Consider the following 17178-nt stretch of genomic DNA (forward strand, 5'->3'; position numbering starts at 1 on the left):
GAGGAGCTCAGAAAGGGCTGAGGCACTTTAACAACAAGAAGTGTTGGGGCAGCTCCAGCGCTCCTCCGCGCAGCCAAAAAATCATTAAAAAAAAAACTCTAAATTTTTTTTTTTGAAAAAAAAAAAAAAAAAAAAAAAAAAAAAGCAAAAATCAGCTATACTAAATAAAAATAAAATGTTGATGAAACAGGAAAGTGTTTAAATAAAATGGGAAAATAATCCAGGTGCATTGTTTTCTTGTGCTTTTTTTCAAAGATATGGTATAGAGGCATCGACAATGTTCCTAAAAGGCAGTAGGAATACCAAAATTTCTTTTGTTATTGTACTTTCTTTCTATTGTTAATGACCTTTCCAATAGTTTATGAAATAGACCTGCTACAAGAAAAGTTTTTCTTCTTGCACAGACAAAAATCCACAGTTTCTAAATGTAGAAATTCTTAGTGAAATGTTTTCACTACATCAGAAACCCTTTGACCGAGTAGGACAGTTCAGTACATGCTGTGAAATAAATGAGAAGCATTCTAAAATATTTTAATAATAGCAGAAAAACTCTTGGTTTTATTTTTTTTATATTTTGAATATCAGGGTTTAAAGTTTGCAAGATTGATAATATTATCAGTGTAAGCAAACTGAAAGACATCCTTGACATTTCTCCATGCTCAATTTTTATTCCGTTCTGTGAGGAAACTCCTGCTAAAGCAACAGTAATAGTGAGAGAAGAGCTGCAGAAGTTTATATCTGAGTAATACTGAGGGCCTTGTATTCAGAAAACAATAAATAACTGAACCCTTTGAACACTTAAAGTTGTAGGCACTTGCAGGCTGGGAAAAACTGGCCATGAACAGTCGTTATAGGCAGACTTTATTTTAGCATTACTCCTGCCACCAGTGACCAAACATAACATTTTTACTGTCACTTGCAACTTCAGAAGTTCTTTTCAAATAGTATCCAGTGTATTTATCAAAATATACCTATTCATTTGACATATTCCAATTATGACAAAGTTTGCAGATAAACTTTTGGAGCTTGAAGGTGAAACTTTAACTCTTAATTTAATGATACCTGATGAAGGTTTGTCAGTAAAATTTGTAATGTTACATTTCTGAAATTGGAAAGGCTCATTTTAAACAGATTCTCACGGAAGCCAGAGTTTACTGAGTGACTAATTTCTGCTTGAGTCCCAATAGATAGAATATTAGTTGCATCCCATCAATAACTTTTAATTAAAATTAAGAAGCTTTTATCAAATAACAAAACAGACAACAGATGCAAGATGATAAAGAAGGGAGAAAACTCAGAACAAAACAGCCCAATACCAAAAAGATTTTTAAGCATTTTTCTAGCCAATATGTTGCTGGAAAAAGATGTTATTTATCCTCAAAGGCCTCTTTCTCTGTTATTCTATTTCAACATCCATGAAAAAATACAAAAGGAGTCTTCAAGCTTTCTACCTGCTTCTTCCTCTTTGTTCAAAACACACTAACCTAAAACAAAAGATCTCCGAAAATAACTACAATCGTGAACAAAGCACTTTCTAAAGGCTAAAACTTAGCAGCTTTTTGCCTGAAATCCTATCATGTTATGTATTTATTAGCAGTATATTTTTCATTTATTTTCTCAAAGATTGCCAATAAAGGACTAAATCACATAAGGGAGTAGCTGTAAACCCTTTGAGTTCCCTAATGTCAAACTCATTAGCATCCGAATAACCACACAGCAGCACATCATCTGCACAATTGCAATTTTTTACTACTTTTAATAGCGTTTCTCAAAGGGCTCATTTTCAACTTTCTTCAGTGGTTAGTTGGTTCTCTGGGGAAAAGGAGCTTCCTGACGCTCACAGCTTCCACTCAACAACCAGGCCGTTTGCTGTCAGAAGCATCAGCCCTCTGCCCTAACCCCATCTGCTGTCTCTCTCATCCTAAGGGACTGGGAGTTAAGACGGCACAGCTGAGATCCACTCGGAAAAGTGCACAAAGGACAGGAAAATATAGAAAACTTTTCACATTTAACTTTACATAATAAGCTAATACATTGAAAAATCCTCTTTTTAAGAAAAGGAGTCTGGGCTGGGTCAGGTCTGGGAGGGAGGCTTTAAAGTTGTACTGGAAAACTACATGCAGCAGTGCCATTTGCTGTTTTATTCCCATCTGCCTTGCATGTGACACCATCAGCTATCTTTGTAAAGCAAGAGCGTTATAGTAGGACAAAAGCAAGACTTTATATAAAGCACAAAACCTGAACCCCTCTTCAGTGCTTAATTACAACAGAAATTACTGGTTAGTAAGTTTAAATGTGCTGTTTTCCATTTCTTTCACGTAACAGTGCTGGCTGCCATACAGCTGATTCGTGGGTGAGTACCCACATTTGAAGACGCGGTATTTCATAAAAAGTCTAATACAATGTCATGCATCTGTCATGTTATAAACAGGGTGTGTAGGATTATGCTGTGTCATGGGATGTGACATACCCCTGATGGAATATAAGCTATGCGTCACCCCTGTCCACACTCCAAGAAGCAAATTTCAAATATGAGTGTTGGGATCTGATACTTCAGGTATCAAACGAGAGTTAGTACTGATTTCACAGTGACACTGAGATGTTACACAATAATTTACTGATAATTTATTTTAGTATATTTTATAAATTGTAAAATTAGTCATGGGCCAAATTTTGAGGCATTGCAAGAAGGGCAGATAAAAGTCTGCAATGTCAAAGAGAAAAATAAAGATCTCAACCTCAAGAGTCCATAAAGAACATCTATATAGGTGACTTTGATGATAAGATCATGGTTAATGGAAATCAGGTAGAACTAACTTATTTGTCAGCCAAGGTTAGTGGGATCACTCCTCTTAAATCCACACACATATTATCTTCATTTGGTCCAATCTATTCATGCCTCCTATTAACTCATTTGTTTGTTTTAGTAAAGAACTCAAAAGGATTTCAAGATGGTAAATTATGCCTACAGTTCAACTCCCTATATATCTGAAGATAATTTTGTAATCCTGAAGGTGAATTTGCCTGCCTACAAAGAAAACCTCCACCCTTTTCAACCAGCACCTCAGTTCAACTAGAATAAACCTTACAAACCCACGAAGATGGAATAGATGAGTTGCTTGATTTGTCAATGTAATGGTTTACTGAAGTCACTTGGAACCTTTGCAATTCATTCTTTGGTTTAGAGCCATTTCCAGTGCAACATGATTTTTGTACTGACTCTGAAGTGCCATCCTACTGAGATCCATGAGTCATATTGGGATACTGACGTGAATCACTCCTTGGGCCCCTATCCTCCACATCAGATGTGTGTTGCAAAATCCTTCAAGGGACCATTCTTGTTGACCCATTGTCTATAGGTAAAAGTCCACTCATTCATCTTAGATTATCAGAGAGGTCCTCAGGATTTAATAATGAAAAAAGACACATTCCACAGGTAAAAATTATCTCACCAGAAGTCTGAGGGTGTTTTCTCTGTTAGAATTGCAATACACAAGGCTCTACTACATCTGAAAAAGACCACTAAGAACTTTTTTTGAGCATAATGAATATAATTTCCAACAAATGAATTTGATTTTCTCTCATTTACATCACTAGTTGATATATTGCAAATATGAACTTACAACATCACTAGTTGATATATTGCAAATATGAAAATGAACTATCACAACAGTTTGTGATTTGTAAACTCAGAATGGAAATAGCATCTAAGGAAACAAAATCTGATGTGCTCACCATTATGATTCCTGAATATTTTTCATGTTTCTGCAGTGACAGTGATTTCTGTTTCTCAAGGTAAAATGATGCAACATACTTACTATTTGAGAGAAAAAATATTTGAAAGTGAAAGATGCCATTTCAAATTAGTGAATATGTATTGACCTCTTGACTTCTGATCTTTATGTGAAAGTAAAAGATGTCATTTCAAATGAGTAAATATGTATTGACCTCTTGACTTCTGATCTTTACCCTGCACAGGCTGAAGTATGTAACTTTACATGTTAAGTTCTGCACAAATTTATCAGTGACCTCAATGAGACCTTTAAGTGCACATGTAATATTCAGCACATGAGTAAACAAATGAATTTCATTTTTTCTTCCTATGCTTCACTTTAAGACCCTCATTGCAGTACACTTGGGCAGTCTTGGAAATCTGAAGGAGTTCTACTTGCAAACATAGTTTTTATATCATTTGAGTTTCAGAAAGGAATTTCATTGGGGCAGAGTACTCCTCTCTGCACTTGTTTTATGAAGTGCATAGTACACATGAAACAGAATTATTGCTGCTTCAACTATTGCATTTTCTTTCCCACCAATAAGGCTACACTTTATCTTACTTGGTTCTGCCCTGAGATGAGCAGGAGGTCACCTTACCAGTATAAGACAGCCTTGTAACACAGGCAGTTGTCCTTCCAGTACCTGTGAAAATACATCCCTTGCACTCATCCTCTTTTTTAAACATGGAATTAATTAGAATGCCATGTGCAAGATCGTATTTTGCCCAGCAGAAGGGTTTAACTTTCACCTGATTTAAGCAACAAACTATCCCTCAAAGATGCCTGAGGCTTTGCTGTAATTAACATAACTGCATTTAGATGCTATTCATGACCGATAATTCCAACACCTTGTTAAAAAAAAAAAAAAAGGGTTGCATGCTGTAAACATTATAAACATATTCAAATAAGCTTAACACAATCTGCCATGCTTATTTCTGCCTAGATCATGGACCAGCGAAATGGTTAATGCAAATGGATTTATAATTTGCTTTGGGGGGCCAGTTTCTTCTCCTTATTTATTAGCCCAGCTGATGGGGCAGATTTGATGAGGCACTTCTGGAATAATTGAGTCATCACACAAAGAAGGCTGCTAGCATTCAGAGTGGTTTTATCAGCAGCAAGCAGGCCTGATTACTGACAATTACACTCTGATCCGGTGATGGAGGAGAAAGAGCCAACGAGTGGGAAATGTCCGTGTTTCTATCCAGGAATAATTTCTACATTCATTTTACATGCTAAGTGTTTCCTATCTCTGCATAATAAACTGTAAACAGGAATAGATGGCACAATGTCCCTTAATATTTCCTGGTAATGAAGACACAAATGTACAGTGAGTGCTGATAAATATAGATGAAACATAAGCTATTCTCTGAGTCTGTATTGTTACCTTTAAAATAAATGCATTTTGGTGGTAAAAGCATAATCATAGCTAATGCAAAAAAATGACAGAAGATTGAAGCTGTCCTTGTAACTACACAGAAACTTTGTAAAAGTCCTGTTAATCACCACTGCTCTAGAGGCTCATAAGCTGAAGGTGATATACTGGAAAGAACATCATTTTGTTTCTCAATAGTCAACTATGTAGGAACTCCTTTGCTTCAACACAGTAAAGGAGAGCAACAGCAGTGACCTCCATTAACACTTCAGGGATAGAGCACATCTCAACGCTAAACTGAAAAACAATGAAGCTGGTCCTAGAAGACATCTCCACTATGATAAATTCTCATTTCCCTCTCATCAGCCTTAAGATAGTGTTTATAATGAATAACAGAGCTAGACTATAGATTTCATGAGTTGTGTTTAGCAATGTATTACTGCCTTTAGGACACAATTTTTTTAGCAACAAAGATGCTGTAAAATGTCAGTTATTAACTAAATGCTGAAAGGAGAACTTTAAAAAAATCTGTTTCTTCTCTGACTCAGGAAAAAAACATGGAAACAGACATGCTGAAGAGCTGAAATGTGATTTTGTGTTTGTTGATGGGCAATTATAGATTTCAGCTGGAAAATGTTAATGCCCTAGTCTAGGGAGTTTTTCTTTTTTAGAGTTGATCAGGCATGAAACACTGAATAATAAACTTCTGCATGCTTGTTTATTCCTTTTCCTCTTTTTAAACTAATTCATAGCTTCAAAAGAACTAAAAGTTGTTCTCTGTTCTCCTGTGGTAACTATGGTAACTATGTTTCATTAAAGTAGCCACTTAACTTCAAGGCTTGTGCTACAATGATATGCATTATTTAGAGTAAAACCACACCATAACAACCTTATGATTTCAGAGCAATTTTAAAAGAAAGTTCAAAGAGCATGCGTCATTGACTCTGGAACACAGGGTTTGTTTTCCTTTGAAACATGTTTACTCTTTTTCAGCCTGGATGACTTTTCCTGCATGGAGTCATCTCTGTTGTGAGGTACTGTGTGTGGGGGGACCGCTACTGACTTGAGCAGAAGGTGACCATGCTCTGCTCTTCCAAGGGGTGCTTAGTAGTCACAGGATTGAGGCCAGCGGGAGACGCCTGAGCACACAGATCAGTATAGCTTAGAGCAGTGAAATCAATGGTGGTGTATATAATACTCTGATATAACCTCCTTCAACATCAGGAAGACTCTGGTCTGGCTGTTACAGCCCTTGTATCTGTTTAGGAATCAATGTGTTTGAAGGACAATTATATCGAGGTGCTGTTCTGGTTGCATTGGACTTCTGCAGAAGTGTTGGAGCTGATTAGATTCAGTAAAAGTGGTCAATTCTCAAATACTTGCAGGATTAATCTAGGTTACCATATTCCTTCTCTGTGATTTCTGACTGTTCCAGCCAAATTTTCTGGGACTGATTTAATAGCCAGAATTAGGACATCGCAATTCTTATGCTGGACAAAACCCATGGCTAATTAGCTCATTGAACATTCTCCGACATGGAGTCAAAAGGCACAGTGAACTAAAAATGCAAACTATTTTTATAGAAAGAAATATAAATACCATTCTGATGCCCTATGCATTCATCTTCCCCTTTCTGATAAACAAGCTCTCTTCATTAAGCATGACAGACATGTCCCAAGAAAGGGAAAGTCACACAAAGGGAAGAAGTGTGCCTTCCCTCAACATGCAAATCACATATGTTCATTAACTTCAAGAGTGCCATGTGAAGTACAGTCTGCCACCATCTAAAAGACTTGTAATGACCCTAACTGCTAAAGATAATGGGGCTTTCTTGCACGACTGCACTGCCCTGAAGATCCTGGGAACAGGGGAAGGGCTGAAGGGCACAGGGGAAAAGAAACCAAGAATAAAAATACTACTTTGAAAATTAAAGTAATGAAAACATTAGCTAATATTTGTCAGATACAAAAATGCTCATGTAAGATGATCACTGGGACAGACTTTCTATCTGAAAAGGTTTCACTCAGGTGTGTGGAGCAAGGAAAAGGGTCTTCTGTCTGTTCAAAGTTATGCCAAGAGGTCAGTGGCTCCGGAGATGGCAGTTTAAATTCTCTTTTCAGGGCCTTTATGATTTTAGAGTGGGGTGAAGGTTATTTCCTAAAATGGCACCTGCTTTCCATCATGCAAATAAACAGAAGGCACTGAGATTGAGCAAACGAAAAAAGGGGATTCTGGAACTCTCTTCCTGCCTCTGCCACTGATCTATTCTGTGACCTTCAGCAAGTCTCTTCACCTTTCAGCTAAATGAGGATAACGACATAGAGTGCTGTGAAGTGCTTTTGTGCATTTCTAACCACGCTTTAAGGTAGTTAATATTATTTTCATCCTCCTGCGTTCATCAATTTAATAGCCTGCTCATGCTTTCACTTCCTCTGAAACTCAACCTGATACTTCAAGAGTGTGCTATTACTTGGGATTTCCAAGAAAAAAAATGTTTCCTCTTTCTCTTCAACCTTTTATACTAAGAAAAAATGAACAAATAAAAAAAGGACAATTCTGAGAAGAATGGGTACTAACAAATGTATGATGAACGGCAAAATAATTTAAAACGCATTTCTGTCCTCATCTCTCTTAACATATTAGGCAATGCAGAGGTAACTGCACTCTTGGCATGTCAGGTCTTTATCTTAAAAATCTGATTCACTTGTTTTCCTATAAAGAGAAACATCCTCCTAGGAAATATCCTTAACCATTTTGCTTTGAATGTTTTTGCTATCAATGTTGAAAATGCCAATAAGCTGTGTGTATCTCTCTCTCTCTATATATATATATGTTTGGGGTAACATTACATTAAAATATTGTACCCAGCAAGCACTGTATTTAATTTAAAAGAAATGAAAAGAGAAAAGTTTCTTTCAATTTGAGCATATTAGAGTGTGGTGAGAAAATTGCCCATCGTACCACTAAACAGTATTTAGTTAAAAATCACATTTCAAACACATATCTTTATAATTTTATTTTGTATTTGTAAATGATATTAAACCATTATCCATCCTATTGCAGTAAATTTGACTTGAGCAATATGAAAAAATCTTCCTTTGGAGAGAAGCCTTACAAACTTTATTACTTTAAAAACAGTTTATCTTCAGGCTCCCTAGTGTAAGCTTGGCTCTGTTGAAAACAACCAGACCACTCTTGTGGACCTCAATAATACAGGTTATTTGCATGTGGAAGCAGTCACATACTCTGGGTTTAATCACACAGGTATACAAGGATACAGTCCTGGCCAGAATATTTTACAAACTAAGATGATCAAAACCTGCTTTGGATATGACAGCTGTAAATAATATACAGCAGCTTAGAAATTCCAATAGTACATTAATGAAGTTTTGCTATTTTAGTTGATAGTTATGTTGTTCTTGATAAGTCTGCCTCTATCAGATGTCTGAGTATCTGTGTAATAGGCTGGCTTGTTGTTTGGATGTCACATTAAATCACGGGTTCTGCCTTTTCTGTTGGCACCTCAAACGCCAAGATGCGTGCAGGAAAAGGGATGGGCTGGGGGGTGTTTTTCGTGCTCAGGGCTTAATCCTTTTTTGTGTCTGCTGTGCTCACCTACTCCAGGAGAGATATTTTTGTTTTCTTTTGAAGCAGTCTGCATCATTCTGCATCAGAACCATGTCCTGATAAGAGAACTAGTAGCTGTGAGTTTTAAATACTCAGCCTCACTAAAGGCGCCATTATGGCAACCAATAATGTTCTACCTTAAATCATTTTGACAATGCATTCTCTGCACTGCTCATAGACTTGGAGGGTGTCCTCACAACATTCAAAGCTGGGACAATATTCACGGTTAAGAAAAGTCCAGAAGCAGCCAAACAGGTGTGTACTTCTCTCAGAAAAGGCCTTTTTAAATAGAAGACCTTTTGTACACTAGTTTTATCCTAGGGCCCTTTTAGGGGCCACACCTGAGAGAGAAAGTGAATTATCAATGACATTTTTTTAAAGAATCAGTGGTTTAACACTAATTTCTAATCAGATCCTACAGAAAGGAACAGCTCGCATGGCAGCTGTACTTTTCCCAGGGTTAATTACCTTTCACTGCTCTCTACTAATGAGTCAGCTGTTCCTGTCATCACACAACTACACTGTGTTCATCTGTAGCTCTAGCTGTGGACAAACACAGTAGCTAGAGCCCTGTTTACATATTGGTGAGGTTTGTTGTGCAAAGAATTTTGCAGTTTAAAAAAAAAATACATAAAACTCCTTCCATTCCCATGTCTCTTTTAATGGAAACAATTGTATTTTTCAGGCTAGCACTGTGTTCTCAAGGTTACTGAATCAATCAACAAGACTAGAAATATAAGGACATGAAAACTAATAAAAATTCATTTTTGTAATATTGCACAATAGTTTATATAAGGAAGATTAGATCTGTGTACCTATCTAGCTTGTATTACTTGATTGTTGGGTGAGAATGTTTATTTATAGCTTGCTGGTCTATGAACTAAAAAACTTTTTTATAAAATAATTTTTTAAGCAGTAGAATGGATATTAATGCAAAAATCAATACACTTGAAGAGTTTGTATTATTTTTATGGCAAACTAAGGAGGCAATGATATAAGGTTTAGTAATGTGCTAATGTTTTTACATAATTCTGAAGGTAATTCAATAGGAAGCAAATAGAACACATCACTTTCTGGCTGGGGTGAACAGGACACATTCTTTATAACCATGTAAGATCAAGAGTGATCCTCATACATCACTTTTGTATGTCCTTTTTAAGAACTGTATAAAACTTGGAGGGTATTTAGAAAAACTAACTTTAATAACAGGGAGGGGACTTACACCTGTCCAGGTTAACCTTGAAGGACTGGCAGCTCAGAATATGGTAAATTTTCTTTTGAAAATATCAAGCCAAAAGCACCATGGGATTTCAAGGAATCACTTGAATAGTCACCTGGGAAATGAATATTTCCTTTGAATATTAATTTCATGGACCACCTCTTTCTCTCAGGCACCTTAAGTTGTGCAAGCTGTATTGACAACCTCAGACACTCTGAGCAATGAGAAAATGTGAGTTGTGCAGTAATGGTCTTTAAAAAGGCAGATATTTATTTATTGCTCTATTAGCAGCAATTCTCCTCCTTGGTTTTGGAATTTTATGTGAAAGTGAATTTCCTGAAGGTGCATTAACTGGGCTTAATGATTCACAGAAACCCCTGATCACTCAGGTCAGGCCAGGGAAAACTGTTATTATGTAATACCCGTTTTTTCTCAAATTCTCCCTCTGCTCAAGAGATTATTCCTTCTTCCCACACACTGTATCTTGCTCTTTCCTAATGTTAAAAAAGAAATCCTCAGGGACAGTATGAGTATTCTCCTTCTACTCAGAGGTCTTCACATATTATTGGCTTGTCTTTTCCTGAGTTCTCAAGATGCTTTCTTCATCCACAGACAGAAAAATTGGTAACATGTTATCTCCATTTGGCAAACAGGAAAACCTAGCCCTTGGATTGAGTTACCCTCTTTCCTGGGATGCAGTCTGCTTAATTCGAGGTCTGTCAATAACAGGGCTTACTTGCTCTCTATGAGAAGCAGACTTCATGCTGTAAACTGAAGCAGCTGGGATGCTTGAAGACAGCTTCTCTAAATAGCCTGTTGGGTTGATGACAGTCCTACTGTGGGGATCCCTCTTGGAGGTTCAAGAAGGTTGAGACATACCAATTAATGCCTCTGAAAAATTCAGGGCAAAAAATCATATCTTTCATAGCATGCCTGCTTAAAAACTTGACCATTACTTTTAAAATACCATCATAATACCCATGCAACTTCTAAATTTAAAGGTAGGGATCATCATGCAATTACAAATAAATACCAAGCTCCCACAAATAAGTAGGGAAGCAAGCTATATGACCTGAAGAGTAACCACGATGCCAAACTTGCTTTTTGAAGCCTGGCACTCATTGATTGAAAGCAACCTGCACTTCCACAATAATATGGTATTATTTCCTGTGATCACAAAGTAGTAGCACATTATTCACATTAATAACAATAAAAATAAGTGGTATTACTATTGTTGTTGCTATAAATAACACTGGGCCCAAAACATTCAGGGCTAAAGCTATTTATTCTTTCATGCTATTCAAAATGTGATAGGGATATTTAAGAAGACACTTTTTAACAACTGCCACTAAAATGTTGATTGTAGGGAAGAAAACTCTGAGAATATTATATGTAAGCAGGTTAATCCTTTCAGGATAAATCAGTCTAAAGGCTTATGTTTGAACTGGTGTCAATTTATACCATAATGAACTTTGGACAGTCGTAATTTTGGGGGTGATTTTCATTGACTGACTCTCAACCGTGAACAGGCTACTGGAGACACATAGTTACTAACCCTTTGTAAAACTCATTGTTGCAAAATTAGATCAAGCTGAGCATAATCTTACAGCAGAGTTTACTACTACTCAAAGAAAGAGTATGAAAAGGCAAGGGACTGTCAGAGACCTAGCTGTGGCTCCCTGCTTCCAAAGCCAACCTATGCTTCCCATGGTATCGCTTAGGATAGCGTAGGATTACTACAGCCACGTGGTGTTCCACAGGGACCATGCACTACCTGTTTAGTGCAGCTCCATCCAGCTCTGATCCCCAAAGGAACTCTGAGTTGCCCACTTAGAAATACAATTTAAGCACTTTGCCTCGATCTGAAGAAACTTTGAGAACCTGTCCCTAGAGCTTTAGAAGATTATGGTTTGTTTTAAAAAAAGACACCTATGTGTTAAAGCTATGGGGATGATAAATAATCCTCAAAAAATAAAAATTTATGTCATAAAATCTCTTCAAACATGGAAAAAATACTTCGAATCTATGCAAATATGTGCAGTAACTGAAATTTTGAACTGAAAGCTTGCTTGTAGTGTTTCTGATAGCATGAGAAACGTTGAATGACTATAACCACCCACAGAAATAGCACAAAAATATCATCTAATCTATCCTTCTATTACCTCAAAGCTTGAGAAACAGAGTCTGCAAAGCCTGAAGAAAGAGAGAAATCACAGAGGCACCCCTAAAAGTGCCTACAGAGTCGGAGTAGTGACCACTGGGAGAAAGAAAATGTGGAGCTGAGTCTGGAAGTGCTTCTATCATGAGTGTTCAAAAAATCCAACTGGTTTATTGTAGATATCTCTACTGTATTTTTAAATGAATGGATATTGTTAAATCTTTACAGCTTATTTCTCCTTATTTTTTAAGAATTAGTTTTGAGAAAGAAACCCTTTTCAGGAAGGAAACATAATGACTTCTAAGAACAACACAAGGAATTGTCCCCTTCCCTTTTGTAAATATCACATTTCAGGGGCAAAATTTGATCCTCTGAGCTGCACAGCAATATTCAGTTTTGGTGTTCTGCTCTCCATTAACACCTGAGGGCACACTGAATTTCACCAATCCCATGTATATGCAAGAGGAAACTTTTGGTCTAAGGCATACCATATTATTCATGTCTTGTCTTCTATGCAATTGTGAGAAACAGTAAGTTTGTGTGGAGACAAGATATAAGACAAAATCAAGTCCAGTTTGTGGGCTGGACAGGAAAAACAAGATTCACCTCCCTAACTTTATGTGCCTGAAATGCAGACAGATATTTCTGAGGTAGTAACCGCTGGCTTCCCATAGTCTCTGGGTGGCCTGCAGGCAAGCTGTAGGCATTTCTGCTGCTGTGTAGATGTGTGATACATCTTACTTATTTCATACATCTACTTCACGGTGAGATGAATTGCATCCAAGAAATGTCTCTTTCTTTCCACTGACTCGAAAGGGAATCTGGATGACTGGCTCGGGTCTAGACACTTCCACTGCACACACGGGCACTTCACCAGAGGATTCCTAAACAAGGAACCTATGGCAATCACCGAGAAGCATCTTACAGTCTAAATGACACACACACTATGTATTCTAAAATAGGGATGAAAAAACAAGAGAAATAAATTAGGGAACCATCCTCCAGGAATGAAGGCAGTGCCAGTCCTTGTGGGAAAGAACTGTCAAATGAAACAAAGCTGCCAAACAAATAAAAGAGAGCACTAGTCAACAGTGTAAATTAAAGGAGAGTTAGCCACAGGTTCGATATGAGCAGTGTGGCTTCAGAGGGACAGGAGAATCCAGTGTCAAGAGACAGAGAAAGAAAGAAGTCAGAATAATATGGCAAATATTTCTTTATCTAGATATAGAAGAATGAAGACAAGTTCTAAGCTGAATTCTTAGCAGCTGGTATGAACTGAAATACCATCTTTTCCATATTTGGATTGGACAATATTTTATGAAGGAATAAAGGTTTTCCTGATAAGTCAATGCATCACATGGATTGATGTCTGATAAATGGGAAGTGTTTCTCGGCTTGAATTATTATCTGATACTGATAAGTTTGCTATTTAAGCTTATCTGTATTTCATCCTTGTTTTATTATGAACCATTGTATACTTGAGAAACCTATGTCACCAATGACAGTGGCTGTGCATGTAATTCTTTCTTTGGTTTTGGTTTTTTGGTTTTTTGGTTTTGGTTAATTCTTTAACCATAAATAATGCCACATGCCCTGGTCTATTTGGTATCTTTTGTTCAGTGCCAAGTTTTCAACAATAAAATTAAAGAAATTAAAATCCAAATTCCTTCTAGCAACTTCTTCTGGCCTTTGAATGCCAACAAGAAGAGCCAGACTTTCAAAAATGAAAATGTTATTGTGCCTACATTGCCTGCCACAAACATGCCCTTTTCAGCATGCAAGGTGAGTGTTTAGACAAAGAATTATTGACACAATCATTTGCTTGATTTGTGAGTGCCAAGAAGGGCTTTTTTATGTGCACTTAGTTAAACCTAGTTAAAAAAAAAAAAAGAAAAAAAAGTTATGTCTTGTTTTCTTGATTTTGTGTACTTATTCCAAAGAAAAAAAGTCTTGTGAGTAAAATTCACCATATCCAAACAAAAGACTGGCAGCTAAAGTAAGTATATGAACGGGGGAAGGGAGACTTATTTCCTGAGTTTCAACAGATGTCATACTTAATTGGTTGTGAAATAAACCAGAGCTACTCTCGGCCTGTTTCCCTAGTTTCAGCTGTGAAGACACTTTCAAACATGTGCATTTCCCTCCTGCTTGTCATTATGAGGGTGTGGGGTGAGAATCAAACCTCCAAAAGGAGTAAAGCAACATGCATGCTGTATACAGGCCTTCAGATACACTAATTAAACAGAAGTGAGAGTTGCATCTTTTGTTCCTGCGAGATACACATCAATACAGCGTTAAGCAAGACAGCTCTGTTGAGGGGTGAATGTCCTTGCCTTCTGCTAATATCAAGAAGTCACTGGACTATCCCATTCTGCACCAAATTTTTCCACCTTCGTGTATTTTCTCTCTAAAACACACTTTTTCCTAACTCCGAGCACTGACAATATCCTACAATTTGGTGAAAAGTGATCATTTTTTTATTATTACAGAGAAAGTGTCTCCTAGATTTTTTTTTTCTTTATGGATGTTTTCTACTAGAAAAAGCAGAGTAACACCACATGTAACACAACAACAAAAACAGTAACAACAAAGGGAGACTTCTCAAGTATAAAATAGCTTGGCTAAACGTGGCAAAGAACACAAGAAAATGAAGAACAAGACTTCTCATAGGCAAAAGCCTAAACATGTGTGACTGTGACTAACCACAGGTCGATGGTAGGCTAATATAAATAGAGGCATGTGCTTCTAAAGGACTAGGGCAAAGAATGCTGGCCACTCATTTTATGCCTTACTGTATGTAGCCCCCAAGATTAAAATGCTCTTTTGAGCTTCAAGGGAAAAAGCTAAACATGTGAAAGGTGTCTCTCTGTGAAATTCAGTACGACCAAGTTCCAAAAAAAAACCCCAAAACTAAAAAAGAGTGAACAGTGTCAGCTAAAACATTTCAAACAGAAATATAATGGAAACTGTGTAAAAATAAAAATTAAGGCCAAGGTCAAATATGTTTAATTCACCTGTGACAACCAAACTGAACAATATTTGTTCGTTTAGTTTAGACTTGGAACCCAGATCCCAGGAGTGTTAGGAGAGAGCTTTAATCCCTAGAAAAAATTCAAATTCCCAAAGTGCGTGATGGAAACCAGCATAATCCTTCCTGAAGTCAGAAATAAAATAGAAAATACTTTCTTTGCTAATAAAACAAGAGCAGTCATCATGATCTTTATTCTTTTAATGTTTTACAGGTCTGACTTTCGGCAGATGACCTCCCTTGTTTGTCCCTACATGTTTTCCAAAATATAAAAGTGAAATAGAGTCCCAAGGGCACTGTACTTGAAAGGTTATGAGAGTTAGAGAATTTTAACCATGCCTGCCAAATCAGCAGATGGCTTGTGATTATAATTATATGCATCAATAAAACGAATAATCTTTACAAAATTTGAATTTCTACTAAAGTAAGGGATTTAGTAAGCAGATGCAACAGAATGCATTTTCTTTAACCCTTTTTGTAGACAGCACTGTTTCTCACAAAAATAATGGGAACGTTTTCCATAAAGTAGCTTGACCATACACTTGAGCCTTAAATATATGTTTCTTTTGACCAAGTGTCAATGTTATTTAGAGTGATTTATGTGTTCAGTTGCACTTTGTTCACTAAATGTAGAATGCTTATATATAGGATGATTCCCATCAGACCCATACTTCAAAATGGTGTTTAATTTTATAAAATGTTAGAGATACAATGAAAATGTCATGTGTACTCAGTCTCTTCATTTGTATCGCTACGGTTCTTTCTGTTTAGGATTTGGTGACTTTCCATATCTTGTATGGAGGCTGAGTGGACCACATTGTTAGCAAAGAAAATATTTTTTTCCTAAAATGTGGGAAATCTATTAAATTGAAGAAATTTAATTGTATGTAAAAAAATAAATTAATACAAAAATCACAGCCTTGGATTTCCATGACCACTGCCGGTAACTTTCAAACTTACTTTTGTAACGAGATCAAGATTGTGTATGTTAGACTGTGTCAAACTTTTGCCTGAAGTAGGATAAAATCACATAGTAGAAAAACTAAACAAAAAACCCAAAAGGCCCCCTAAATCCAATTTATATCTGGACTGCATCATAAAAGTGCTATTTGAAGACATGATGGAAATATCTTATACTCTTCTGATATAGCAAGGAAGAAAGAATTTGAGAACAGTAATAAGTACATTTTAAAAACGCCTCCATTTGGGATTCTGTAGCTGTCTATCTAGAATATTTTATTCAAACATTTAAATGTGAACTTTTATTTAAAGAAGGTATTGGGATTTTTAACTACCATAATATCTCTGATGTGAAGAGTGCAAAACAGTATTTTGATGCTCATTAAAAAGTGGATTTTTACTTCAGAAATGACAGAGCCATTACTCTGTATCATGTAAATCCTTCTTAGCATAAGGATTATTGACCTGATAGTCCATAACGGTGCCTTTGGAGCCATTACTACTTTGTTGTGCCAATCCAGCTGCTGCACATGTGCTCTAAGTTGCGGAGGCGAGAGGGGGACAACACTGAAGGCATCAAATTGTCACCTGATATTTAGGGAACTGACCTAGTGACTCTACTAACACCTGAAGAAACACTACTAAGAAGAAATTGAGAACTCCAATGCTCACTTGAAATGATATTTTTAAAAAGTTCTAAAGCATTATTTTTTATTAATCTAATGCCTCATGGGGCAGAGTTCAAATACATGTCTTTAAATGAAAAGCGAGTTCCTTTTAACCAAAGTTCCTTAATGAGGGGAAAAGTTCACAAATAAAACCAAACCTGAAAAATGAGCTAGCAAATATTAACCATATCTATTAAGCAAATCGATAAACCCCTCATTTTCAAAACACTTACACACCTGCTTTACTCTACTGAAGTGAGCTTTCGACCTCACCTCAGTGGAATCACTCATGTGTACAAATGCTTTTGTAAGTGTTCACCTATCCAAAAAGGTAAGCCCCATTTTCATTATAAAGTAACTTTTATGG

The 17178-nt window shown here is 36.6% G+C and overlaps 1 protein-coding gene across 4 annotated transcripts in view; it reads right to left on the reverse strand.

Annotated features, from left to right (window-relative positions):
• Positions 1–17178, reverse strand: part of ST18 (suppression of tumorigenicity 18, zinc finger) — a 166448-nt gene that overhangs the window by 73777 nt on the left and 75493 nt on the right. The gene's annotated exons all lie outside the window — the stretch shown is intronic.

Source organism: Calidris pugnax, unplaced genomic scaffold, assembly GCF_001431845.1.
Source record: "Calidris pugnax isolate Ruff unplaced genomic scaffold, ASM143184v1 scaffold51, whole genome shotgun sequence".
In the NCBI taxonomy this organism is placed as follows: domain Eukaryota; kingdom Metazoa; phylum Chordata; class Aves; order Charadriiformes; family Scolopacidae; genus Calidris; species Calidris pugnax.